Source organism: Daphnia magna, linkage group LG5, assembly GCF_020631705.1.
Source record: "Daphnia magna isolate NIES linkage group LG5, ASM2063170v1.1, whole genome shotgun sequence".
In the NCBI taxonomy this organism is placed as follows: Eukaryota; Metazoa; Arthropoda; class Branchiopoda; order Diplostraca; family Daphniidae; genus Daphnia; species Daphnia magna.
Window position 1 is genome coordinate 2,804,465 of NC_059186.1, and position 12,458 is coordinate 2,816,922.

Consider the following 12,458-nt stretch of genomic DNA (forward strand, 5'->3'; position numbering starts at 1 on the left):
CAAGTTGACTAAGCTTTACGAAATATCTCTTATGACAATTCTTATTTGTAATTTTCCAACTTTTTGACGATGTAAATAATTCAAAGGTTACATTATTCACATATTTCGCAGATGGTAGGATTCGAACCTACACTCCAAGATGGAAACTGATTTCGAGTCAGTCGCCTTAACCACTCGGCCACATCTGCTTCATTAGTGGCGAAGAATTAACAAAAGGTATATTAAAAGCGTCAACAAAAGAAATTGTTGAATGTTAAACATTGACGTCAGCAAAGTCACCGGTTTGGAACGAGAGGTAAACGTTGACGTAAACAAAAGGACATTGTTAATACATACGTAACTGGCCCGTAAGAGGATCGAACTCGTGATCTCCGAATTATTAGCACGGCGCTCTAACCAACTGAGCTAACAGGCCGTCATATTCGTACCATTGTTTTACCCGATTAAATTAGCCAGCGTCTCAGCTAGCATTAAAAAACATCCCACCTCGGAACCATACTACAATATTTCCTGTTTCCGTTTACGTTGTTGTGCATACGAGGTCGCTTCCTTAACTTTCACACAAATGTCGAACGACTACCTTATAACGTCATTTCAAAATATGTAACTCTTCACTAGAAGTTTTCCCTTTAACACAATCGGCAAGTTGACTAAACTTTACGAAATATCTCTTATGACAATTCTTATTTGTAATTTTCCAACTTTTTGACGATGTAAATAATTCAAAGGTTACATTATTCACATATTTCGCAGATGGAAGGATTCGAACCTACGCTCCAAGATGAAAACTGATTTCGAGTCAGTCGCCTTAACCACTCGGCCACATCTGCTACATTAGTGGCGAAGAATTAACTAAAGGTATATTAAAAGCGTCCACAAAAGAAATTGTTGAATGTTAAACATTGACGTCAGCAAAGTCACCGGTTTGGAACGAGATGTAAACGTTGACGTAAACAAAAGGACATTGTTAATATATACGTAACTCGCCCGTAGGAGGATCGAACTCGTGACCTCCGCGTTATTAGCACGGCGCTCTAACCAACTGAGCTAACAGGCCGTCATATTCGTCCCAATGTTTTACCCTATTAAATTAGCCATCGTCTCAGCTAGCATTAAAAAACATCCCACCTCGGAACCATACTACAATATTTCCTGTTTCCGTTTACGTTGTTGTGCATACGAGGTGGCTTCCTTAACTTTCACACAAATGTCGAACGACTACCTTATAACGTCATTTCAAAATATGTAACTCTTCACTAGAAGTTTTCCCTTTAACACAATCGGCAAGTTGACTAAGCTTTACGAAATATCTCTTATGACAATTCTTATTTGTAATTTTCCAACTTTTTGACGATGTAAATAATTCAAAGGTTACATTATTCACATATTTCGCAGATGGTAGGATTCGAACCTACACTCCAAGATGGAAACTGATTTCGAGTCAGTCGCCTTAACCACTCGGCCACATCTGCTTCATTAGTGGCGAAGAATTAACAAAAGGTATATTAAAAGCGTCAACAAAAGAAATTGTTGAATGTTAAACATTGACGTCAGCAAAGTCACCGGTTTGGAACGAGAGGTAAACGTTGACGTAAACAAAAGGACATTGTTAATATATACGTAACTGGCCCGTAAGAGGATTGAACTCGTGACCTCTGCGTTATTAGCACGGCGCTCTAACCAACTGAGCTAACAGGCCGTCACATTCGTACCATTGTTTTACCCGATTAAATTAGCCATCGTCTCAGCTAGCATTAAAAAACATCCCACCTCGGAACCATACTACAATATTTCCTGTTTCCGTTTACGTTGTTGTGCATACGAGGTCGCTTCCTTAACTTTCACACAAATGTCGAACGACTACCTTATAACGTCATTTCAAAATATGTAACTCTTCACTAGAAGTTTTCCCTTTAACACAATCGGAAAGTTGACTAAGCTTTACGAAATATCTCTTATGACAATTCTTATTTGTAATTTTCCAACTTATTGACGATGTAAATAATTCAAAGGTTACATTATTCACATATTTCGCAGATGGTAGGATTCGAACCTACGCTCCAAGATGGAAACTGATTTCGAGTCAGTCGCCTTAACCACTCGGCCACATCTGCTACATTAGTGGCGAATAATTAACAAAAGGTATATTAAAAGCGTCCACAAAAGAAATTGTTGAATGTTAAACATTGACGTCAGCAAAGTCACCGGTTTGGAACGAGAGGTAAACGTTGACGTAAACAAAAGGACATTGTTAATATATACGTAACTGGCCCGTAAGAGGATCGAACTCGTGACCTCCGCGTTATTAGCACGGCGCTCTAACCAACTGAGCTAACAGTCCGTTATATTCGTACCATTGTTTTACCCGACTAAATTAGCCATCGTCTCAGCTAGCATTAAAAAACATCCCACCTCGGAACCATACTACAATATTTCCTGTTTCCGTTTACGTTGTTGTGCATACGAGGTCGCTTCCTTAACTTTCACACAAATGTCGAACGACTACCTTATAACGTCATTTCAAAATATGTAACTCTTCACTAGAAGTTTTTCCTTTAACACAATCGGCAAGTGGACTAAGCTTTACGAAATATCTCTTATGACAATTCTTATTTGTAATTTTCCAACTTTTTGACGATGTAAATAATTCAAAGGTTACATTATTCACATATTTCGCAGATGGTAGGATTCGAACCTACCCTCCAAGATGGAAACTGATTTCGAGTCAGTCGCCTTAACCACTCGGCCACATCTGCTACTTTAGTGGCGAATAATTAACAAAAGGTATATTAAAAGCGTCCACAAAAGAAATTGTTGAATGTTAAACATTGACGTCAGCAAAGTCACCGGTTTGGAACGAGAGGTAAACGTTGACGTAAACAAAAGGACATTGTTAATATATACGAAACTGGCCCGTAAGAGGATCGAACTCGTGACCTCCGCGTTATTAGCACGGCGCTCTAACCAACTGAGCTAACAGGCCGTCATATTTGTACCATTGTTTTACTCGATTAAATTAGCCAGCGTCTCAGCTAGCATTAAAAAACATCCAACCTCGGAACCATACTACAATATTTCCTGTTTCCGTTTACGTTGTTGTGCATACGAGGTGGCTTCCTTAACTTTCACACAAATGTCGAACGACTACCTTATAACGTCATTTCAAAATATGTAACTCTTCACTAGAAGTTTTCCCTTTAACACAATCGGCAAGTTGACTAAGCTTTACGAAATATCTCTTATGACAATTCTTATTTGTAATTTTCCAACTTTTTGACGATGTAAATAATTCAAAGATTACATTATTCACATATTTCGCAGATGGTAGGATTCGAACCTACGCTCCAAGATGGAAACTGATTTCGAGTCAGTCGCCTTAACCACTCGGCCACATCTGCTACATTAGTGGCGAATAATTAACAAAAGGTATATTAAAAGCGTCCACAAAAGAAATTGTTGAATGTTAAACATTGACGTCAGCAAAGTCACCGGTTTGGAACGAGAGGTAAACGTTGACGTAAACAAAAGGACATTGTTAATATATACGTAACTGCCCCGTAAGAGGATCGAAATCGTGACCTCCGCGTTATTAGCACGGCGCTCTAACCAACTGAGCTAACAGTCCGTCATATTCGTACCATTGTTTTACCCGACTAAATTAGCCATCGTCTCAGCTAGCATTAAAAAAAACCCACCTCGGAACCAAACTACAATATTTCCTGTTTTTAGTTTTTTTTTTTTTTCGACCTCTTCGTCTCCTTCTATTAACACTTCCGTTTACGTTGTTGTGCTTTTTTTTTGTTGCATACGAGGTCGCTTCCTTTTAACTTTCACACAAATGTCGAACGACTACCTTATAACGTCATTTCAAAATATGTAACTCTTCACTAGAAGTTTTCCCTTTAACACAATCGGCAAGTTGACTAAGCTTTACGAAATATCTCTTATGACAATTCTTATTTGTAATTTTCCAACTTTTTGACGATGTAAATAATTCAAAGGTTACATTATTCACATATTTCGCAGATGGTAGGATTCGAACCTACCCTCCAAGATGGAAACTGATTTCGAGTCAGTCGCCTTAACCACTCGGCCACATCTGCTGCTTTAGTGGCGAATAATTAACAAAAGGTATATTAAAAGCGTCCACAAAAGAAATTGTTGAATGTTAAACATTGACGTCAGCAAAGTCACCGGTTTGGAACGAGAGGTAAACGTTGACGTAAACAAAAGGACATTGTTAATATATACGTAACTGGCCCGTAAGAGGATTGAACTCGTGACCTCTGCGTTATTAGCACGGCGCTCTAACCAACTGAGCTAACAGGCCGTCACATTCGTACCATTGTTTTACCCGATTAAATTAGCCATCGTCTCAGCTAGCATTAAAAAACATCCCACCTCGGAACCATACTACAATATTTCCTGTTTCCGTTTACGTTGTTGTGCATACGAGGTCGCTTCCTTAACTTTCACACAAATGTCGAACGACTACCTTATAACGTCATTTCAAAATATGTAACTCTTCACTAGAAGTTTTCCCTTTAACACAATCGGAAAGTTGACTAAGCTTTACGAAATATCTCTTATGACAATTCTTATTTGTAATTTTCCAACTTTTTGACGATGTAAATAATTCAAAGGTTACATTATTCACATATTTCGCAGATGGTAGGATTCGAACCTACGCTCCAAGATGGAAACTGATTTCGAGTCAGTCGCCTTAACCACTCGGCCACATCTGCTACATTAGTGGCGAAGAATTAACAAAAGGTATATTAAAAGCGTCCACAAAAGAAATTGTTGAATGTTCAACATTGACGTCAGCAAAGTCACCGGTTTGGAACGAGAGGTAAACGTTGACGTAAACAAAAGGACATTGTTAATATATACGTAACTGGCCCGTAAGAGGATCGAACTCGTGACCTCCGCGTTATTAGCACGGCGCTCTAACCAACTGAGCTAACAGGCCGTCATATTCGTACCATTGTTTTACCCGATTAAATTAGCCATCGTCTCAGCTAGCATTAAAAAACATCCCACCTCGGAACCATACTACAATATTTCCTGTTTCCGTTTACGTTGTTGTGCATACGAGGTCGCTTCCTTAACTTTCACACAAATGTCGAACGACTACCTTATAACGTCATTTAAAAATATGTAACTCTTCACTAGAAGTTTTCCCTTTAACACAATCGGCAAGTTGACTAAGCTTTACGAAATATCTCTTATGACAATTCTTATTTGTAATTTTCCAACTTTTTGACGATGTAAATAATTCAAAGGTTACATTATTCACATATTTCGCAGATGGTAGGATTCGAACCTACGCTCCAAGATGGAAACGGATTTCTTTTTTTTATTGTAAAATTCTCTTTTATTTTCTGTTAATTTTCAATTTTCAAAAAAACAAAATAAACAAAAGCAAACAAAAACAAACAAATAATTTCGCCCTTCGGATGCAGACGTTATTAGGGCAGAGAAAAGAAAATTTGGCAATGGGGGCCTTAGAGCAAAACAGAAACAAAAACAAGCAAATGCAAGGGATCATAGGTTGTGCTAATTAAAAATAAACAAAAGTAAACAATAGCAGATGACATTGGGGTAGGATATTACAATAAACAAAAATAAACAAAGATTTTACATATTTAGGTATTAAATAAAACACAAACAAACTAAATGAACAAAATGAAAGTAAAATATGGGAAAGGATAAAAAAGAATGGTGGATTTAACTATGGGGGTAAAGTGTTTTCCATAAGCTCTCTACTTCTTCTTGATTTGGGGTACGTTGATGGTTCCTTGCCTTCCAGTTGATGAAGATGTAGGCAGCCAGAAGAGTAAACGCTTGCCGGAGATTCCCTATTGGCCCAAAATGACCACGAATCAGATCTTCTTTTGATGTCTTGCAGCCCTTTTGACGCATGATTCCTTCCAACCAGCTCCAAACGGTGAGGCGTTCAGGACACTGGAACATCAGATGCTCATCGGTTTCGGGGTTTTGATGGCAGATTTGGCATTTTGCGTCCTCGTTGGGATCCAACCGATGGCATCTGGTCCTGGTAGGGAGAAGTCGCTGGTTGAACAGGAACATGGTCTCTCTGATGTTACTAGGAAGGGCTGCAGTCGCCTTCCAGATTCGTGGCCAATCCAGATTAGGCCTCAGGATCTCCAGCTTTCCCATTGTCGTCACCTCCAGGACCCAATGGTTGTAAGTTTTCCGATGAACCATTGGATTCCCCTGCACCAGGATTGAAGATGCAAAGAGTTGCTTGATTTGATGCAGGGGTTCCTGAAGGTAATAGGGCCTCTTCATGACTGCTACGGGGACGGTGTTGTCCTTGTAGAGTGGCAATAAGGTTCGGAGAGGGAAGGACATCCAATACCGAAGTAGAGAGCTTTCTGGGCTGTTTGGGCCTGCCAGGACTTTATACATGGGGCACAGGAAAAGGGAACGGTAAAAGAGGTGTGTGTTGACCATTCCCAGTCCCCCTTCTTTGACAGTACGGAAAATTACGGTTTTCTTCGGCCTTTCTACTTTTCCCATCCATAGAAATTTCATGACAGCCTTCGAAATCTGGTCAGCCATTTTTTGATTACAAGGTAATACCTGTGCAAAGTACACAGTTCCGGAGAGAGCCTTCGACTTGAGGAAAAGCACCCTCTGGTAAATATTAAACCGTCGACTGGCATTCTCTCGCAGAATACCATTTAAAGAGCTAAATGCATCATTCCAAATCCTACTAGCTGTCTCTTCTATGGAATGGGAAAATTTAATTCCTAACAGGGACAATGTTGGCGCTGACACAAGCCACTCAAGAGGCCAAATTGATCTAGAGCTCCAAGTCCCGAGTCCCAGGGCTTTTGTTTTATCCTTATTCATCCTTGCCTTTGTCCACTGACAGAACATATCAAGGATTTGTCCTGCCCTGGTAAAATCTTCGTCACAAGAAACGAAAATGGTGACGTCATCAACAAAGGCTCTGACAGTGAGTTTTTCATTAAACAATGATATACCCTTGAGAACTCGAGATAAACGCACAAGCAAAGGCTCAATGTATAGAACGAAGAGATGGACAGATAGGGGGCATCCCTGGCGAATCGACTGAATATCACTAATCACCCCAGCCACCTCCGATCCGTTGAGGATTGACATTCCTGTTACAGAATACATAATCTGTAACCAACGGACGAAAGTGGTGGGGTAACCCATGGCATCCAGAATCCTCCAGAGGACTTCCCTGTTAACCAGGTCGTAGGCCTTTTCAAAGTCAACTCCAACAATGGCAGCGCCCATACCCCGAATCAAAGAGTTGGAAGAGTCATGGCATCCCCGGTCATCAACAAATTGAATGACATCTCTGTAAAGACTTAAATTATCGAAAATCAATCTACCAGGTACCCCACCTTTTTGATGAGGCCCTATGGTAGAAGATAGTGTCTGCCTCAATCGTCTCGCTAAGACAGATGCCATGACTTTGTAGTCACAATTCAAAAGAGAAATTGGCCGAAAATTAGAAATTCCACAAAGTCCCGAAGACTTAGGAATTAGCCTGATCGCCGCTTGGCCCTGCGAAGACGTCAGAGTTTCCCTTTCCAGGATATGATTAAACATATCCAAGAAGTGGGGTGCGATCACGTCCCAAAATTCTACGTAAAACTCGTAAGGAATGCCATCGGTGCCAGGGGACTTGTTTGACTTCATTGCTATTAGAGCAGCTCTAATCTCAAGAAGGGAAATTGGTGCTGTTAGGTTTGGGGTTGGCTTAAAGCAATCTCTTACTCCTTCAAGGAACTCAGACCCTGCCAGTATGTCAGGAGAAGGTTGAGTCTTAAAAAATTTTTGTAAAATGAGCAACAATTTCTGCTGAAATTTCCTCTTTGGTCGATAAGCAAGTGCCATTGGGGGCAATGATCTTATCAATGCAACATTTTCGATAATTATTCCTGGCACGATTTATGTGAAAAATACTTGCTTCCTCTACATCTGGCCCTTCGAAGCAGCGGGAACGAATCCCACACCCTTTGAGTGTGCTCTCCTCCCAAGACTTTGAAAATTTTCTCAACTGTTGAAAGGCAACCCAATCAAAGGTATCTGCTTCGGCCATTTCCTGTATGCAAGATTGATAGAAAAACTTAGTTTCTCTTATCAGCCTTGCTCTTTGCCTGGAATAATCCACCGAAATGCGCTTGATACCCGGTTTCAGGACACTCTCCCACCAATTTGCTACATTACTTTCCCTAAGAGGATGATTAGCAGATTCCTGAATAAAATTGGTTACATATTTCTGAAAACCTTCTTCTGACAATATTGAAGTATTTAGTTTCCACAATCCGGCAGGTGGTCTGCTACGATTTGGGAGATCAAGATTGCAAGTAAGTGTGGATTGTACCGACTGATGGTCACTAATCGATAAAGACTGCAAACAAATATGTAAAAATCTATCAGCAAACGATCGACTAGCATAAATCCTATCAAGCCTAGAAGAACCATCGTGGTAATGGAAAGTGTGGCCCGGATCACTATGATTTAGCTTTTTCCAGATGTCTACCAGATCAAGACCAGTAACCATCTCCTTCAAAGCATAGCTAACAACACTACTTGGGACAGGGAGGGATTGGATATTTGCCCTATCTTGGATGTCGTCAACACAATTAAAATCGCCCATCAACACGAAGGGCAGTCGAGTGGTAATCGAGTAGGCAGGAACGGTTTGACGAAGAAAATTGTTTCTCTCATTCCTTACCTGCTTACCTGACGGGGCATAGATATTAATAAACGTAAAACATTTTACGTCAATGGAGATAAGCCTTCCGTCAGGTTCAAGAAGCAGTCATATTATCATCATATTTCAAATTAGCCAGCGTCTCAGCTAGCATTAAAAAACATCCCTATTAACAATTAGATGCTTCCCCCCCCCCACCTCACAAGGGATGCTGTTTATCCCTGATTGTTCGAGAAAGCAAAAAAAAAAAAAAAAAATCATCTGCCTCATGACGTTAATGTCTCGCCTCGTGACGTGTCTCGTCTCGTCTCGTGTCGAATCAAGTTAAGAATTGTCTCTCTATTTTTCGTCAAGTAAATCAATCTTGTGTGTGCTACTGCTCTCCTCCGTAAGTACTACATATCATGTAATTAATTCTAGACAATAGAATTACTCTCCACAGTGAGACTGAACTACAATAAATTACTTAAACGAGAAGGCTCTTAGTCACTGTCCACTTATTACATTGAACAGGTTATGGGCCCAGTTTTCTAACCCGCAATACAGTGATGACAGACACTATGCCCTCGTTTGAGGGAGACCGAGTAAGAACTGTTCAGTTTAATGGACAGAACTTCGACACCTTTAAGTTCAGTGTGAACCTGGCACTCAGGAGAAGCAATCTCATGCCAATAGTCGAAGGAACCAGATTAAAACCTGAACCGGTATGCACATATACATCCACTGAGATTACAATTCAATATTTACATACATATACAGAGTTCACAGTATCTCTTATCCTTTCACATGTAGACACTCAACAATGCTGTTCCACCAGTGGTAACAAATCAAGCACTGATTGACAAATGGAATCAGGATGATAACCTGGCAATGCACTATCTCTTCGATAGCTGCAATCAAGAACAACAACGTTCATTACTTACTTGCCAAACTGCTCGTGAAATCTGGATCTCACTGACTAGCAGATATCAACAGAATTCCACAGAAAGGAAACTGTCTCTTGTACAAGAATTCTTAAACTACAAACTAAAGCCTGAACTATGCATGAGGGCCCACATTGAATCTATCAAGCTCATTGCCCAACAAATTCGAGAAGCCGGTGGTGCCATGGACGATGAAGAAATCTGTGGAAAAATCCTAACCACCCTTCCAGCAAGTCTTCATTATTTTAGATGTTCATTCGAGAGCTGCCCGATTGCTGAAAGGACCCTAGAAAACTTAACCTCAAGACTCGTAAGAGAAGAGGAACGACTAAATCTCCTACATGGGGGACGCAGCTCTGCCGACAAGGCTTTCTTCGGTGAACCAGAAATTCAATCCATTGACCAGAGGCTAAGCCAAAGACGACCAACAAATCAAGCAAATGCCCACCGAGGCTCATCACATGGGCGGTCTGTCCAATTCGGGAAACAACAAAATCTCTCACGCAGACCAAATCCTTATCCTCAAAGAGGTCGAGGAGGCTACACTCAAGGCACCCGAAACGAACCTGGATTACTAAAAAATAAACGCCCTCGCGACTTTGGACGCTGCAGCCACTGCAACATATTCGGTCATGAAGTAAAGAACTGTAACTTCAAGAACACTAATGCAGTACCCTGTGGCTACTGCGACAAGTATGGCCACGCCGAGAAAGAATGCTTCACAAAAGAAAGAGATGAGTTGAACGCAGCACAATTTGCCCTAGAAGAACGTCAGATCGACGGTTTCGCAGCATGCTCCTCAACAGAAAATCGTTCCAGAACCGACATCTTTCTAGACTCTGGTGCATCCAGTCATATGACCGATCAGCAATGGATGCTGAGTAACTTCACATCATTTGAAGCCAACTCCAGGTGGATCAACGGGATTGGAGGAGCTCGAGCTGCCGTCCTCGGCAAAGGAAATATACACATCGTAACATCGGTCAACGGTGCCAGGAAGAAACACACTATCAGCGACGTTCTATATGCTCCATCTATCGGCATCAACCTTTTCTCTGTCGGAGCCGTTACTGCAGAAGGTGGTGAGGTGCACTTCACCGAGTCACAAGCATTCATCGAAAGAAATGGAACACTCGACATGACGGCCACCCGGATTGACAACAAGCTCTACCGTCTCGATATCACCGTTCTTCGAGACAACGAAGCATTTATTGCTCGTCCATTTCAGAGATCTCTTCAGGACTGGCACCAAACTATCGGCCACATCAGCTACAGTAAAATCATCGAGATGGCCAATAAAAAGGCTGTGCTAGGTCTCGAACTCCTAATAGGCTCTCAACCCCCGACCACACGCTGTCACGATTGCGCTATGGGAAAGATGCATCGACTCAGTTTCCCGACGAGCACTACAAAAACCACACACATCGGATCACTCGTTCACAGCGACGTGTGCGGTCCCATGCAGGTGAACAGTCTGAAGGGCGCACGATACTACATTTCCTTCAGAGACGACTTCAGCGGATTTCGAGTCGTCTACTTCATCAAAGAGAAAACCGAAGTGCCAGAATGCTGCAGAAACTTTATCGCTCTTCTACACACACAAACTAGTCAATCGGTCGTCTCACTTCGCACAGATGGAGGAACCGAATACCTACTGCTTGATCCCTGGCTGAAGAAAAAGGGAATTCGGCACGAAACCACTGTTCGCTATACCCCGCAGCAAAATGGCAAGGCGGAGCGAGACAACCACACGATAGTCGAAGGTGCACGCACACTTCTCTACTCCAACAAGGCCCTACCTCTTCAGCTATGGGCGGAAGCCGTCAACTGCATGGTATACGTTCTCAATCGTTCTCTTTCAACCGTCTACCACTCAAAAACCCCATTCGAAACCTGGTATGGCAGTAAACCAGATATCTCCAATCTTCGAATTTTTGGATCCGAATTCTACGTCTTAATCCCCAAAGAGTTGAGACGCAAACTTGATGCTAAGGGTCTGCTGTGTTTCTTCGTTGGCAACACCGATGACCAAAAGGGCGATCGGTACTGGGACCCAATGAGCGGAAAGATCAACGTCAGTAGAGATGTATCACCCATCAGCCATCACTATGTGCCTCGTCTTCCTCGACCCGATCTACAAAAAGGAATCGATGTATTTCTTCCCAACAACATGCCACCAGCAACTCCGGCTCCTACTCCAGCTGCAGAAGGACATACCATTCATCCAGTTGTCATAGCACCTCAGTCGGTCATTGAGCCTAACGATATCAACATGCAACCAGACAACGTGGATGACCACTCTCGATCAGGCCAGGAACAACCTAATCTCATTGTAGACCTGCCACACTACCACAACCCAGGCTCACCAACTCCACCTAGTCGCATACTTCCTAGAACATCCGCACGCATTCGAGAGCGTAGGGCCTTAGACAGCGCACATCCCGCTCTACATTGCCCATCCGACTGTGAACATATGGCCATGTCTGGATCTCTCCTCTCCGAGGAACCGGAACCGAATCAATACAGAGATGCCATGGCGTCCAAACAAGCTCCCGAATGGACAATTGCGGCCAAACAGGAATTCGATTCGCTCATGAAAAATGGTAGTTGGATTCTTGTACCACTCCCTCCCAATCGCTCTCTAATAGACAGCAGATGGACATTTAAAATCAAGCCCGGGCGCCAGAATCGAGCAAAAATCTACAAGGCCCGCTTTGTAGCAAAAGGATTCTCTCAAGTAGCTGGCATCGACTACAACGAGACTGAAATCTATGCACCGGTAGTAAAACTTGACTCCCTTCGCATCCTCC

The 12,458-nt window shown here is 42.0% G+C and overlaps 15 non-coding genes across 15 annotated transcripts; all 15 read right to left on the reverse strand.

Annotated features, from left to right (window-relative positions):
* Nucleotides 1-106: 106 nt before the first annotated feature.
* On the reverse strand, nucleotides 107-188 carry Trnas-cga. Its single transcript has one exon. It is a non-coding gene; the product is annotated as a tRNA-Ser (tRNA).
* Nucleotides 189-341: 153 nt separating this feature from the next.
* Trnai-aau lies at nucleotides 342-415 on the reverse strand. Its single transcript has one exon. It is a non-coding gene; the product is annotated as a tRNA-Ile (tRNA).
* Nucleotides 416-748: 333 nt separating this feature from the next.
* On the reverse strand, nucleotides 749-830 carry Trnas-cga. Its single transcript has one exon. It is a non-coding gene; the product is annotated as a tRNA-Ser (tRNA).
* Nucleotides 831-983: 153 nt separating this feature from the next.
* Nucleotides 984-1,057, reverse strand: Trnai-aau. The gene has a single exon. It is a non-coding gene; the product is annotated as a tRNA-Ile (tRNA).
* Nucleotides 1,058-1,390: 333 nt separating this feature from the next.
* Trnas-cga lies at nucleotides 1,391-1,472 on the reverse strand. Its single transcript has one exon. It is a non-coding gene; the product is annotated as a tRNA-Ser (tRNA).
* Nucleotides 1,473-1,625: 153 nt separating this feature from the next.
* Nucleotides 1,626-1,699, reverse strand: Trnai-aau. Its single transcript has one exon. It is a non-coding gene; the product is annotated as a tRNA-Ile (tRNA).
* A 333-nt stretch (nucleotides 1,700-2,032) lies between these two features.
* Nucleotides 2,033-2,114, reverse strand: Trnas-cga. The gene has a single exon. It is a non-coding gene; the product is annotated as a tRNA-Ser (tRNA).
* A 153-nt stretch (nucleotides 2,115-2,267) lies between these two features.
* On the reverse strand, nucleotides 2,268-2,341 carry Trnai-aau. Its single transcript has one exon. It is a non-coding gene; the product is annotated as a tRNA-Ile (tRNA).
* Nucleotides 2,342-2,674: 333 nt separating this feature from the next.
* Nucleotides 2,675-2,756, reverse strand: Trnas-cga. The gene has a single exon. It is a non-coding gene; the product is annotated as a tRNA-Ser (tRNA).
* Nucleotides 2,757-2,909: 153 nt separating this feature from the next.
* Nucleotides 2,910-2,983, reverse strand: Trnai-aau. The gene has a single exon. It is a non-coding gene; the product is annotated as a tRNA-Ile (tRNA).
* Nucleotides 2,984-3,316: 333 nt separating this feature from the next.
* Nucleotides 3,317-3,398, reverse strand: Trnas-cga. The gene has a single exon. It is a non-coding gene; the product is annotated as a tRNA-Ser (tRNA).
* A 623-nt stretch (nucleotides 3,399-4,021) lies between these two features.
* Trnas-cga lies at nucleotides 4,022-4,103 on the reverse strand. Its single transcript has one exon. It is a non-coding gene; the product is annotated as a tRNA-Ser (tRNA).
* Nucleotides 4,104-4,256: 153 nt separating this feature from the next.
* Trnai-aau lies at nucleotides 4,257-4,330 on the reverse strand. Its single transcript has one exon. It is a non-coding gene; the product is annotated as a tRNA-Ile (tRNA).
* Nucleotides 4,331-4,663: 333 nt separating this feature from the next.
* Trnas-cga lies at nucleotides 4,664-4,745 on the reverse strand. The gene has a single exon. It is a non-coding gene; the product is annotated as a tRNA-Ser (tRNA).
* Nucleotides 4,746-4,898: 153 nt separating this feature from the next.
* Nucleotides 4,899-4,972, reverse strand: Trnai-aau. Its single transcript has one exon. It is a non-coding gene; the product is annotated as a tRNA-Ile (tRNA).
* Between the last annotated feature and the right edge of the window lie 7,486 nt (nucleotides 4,973-12,458).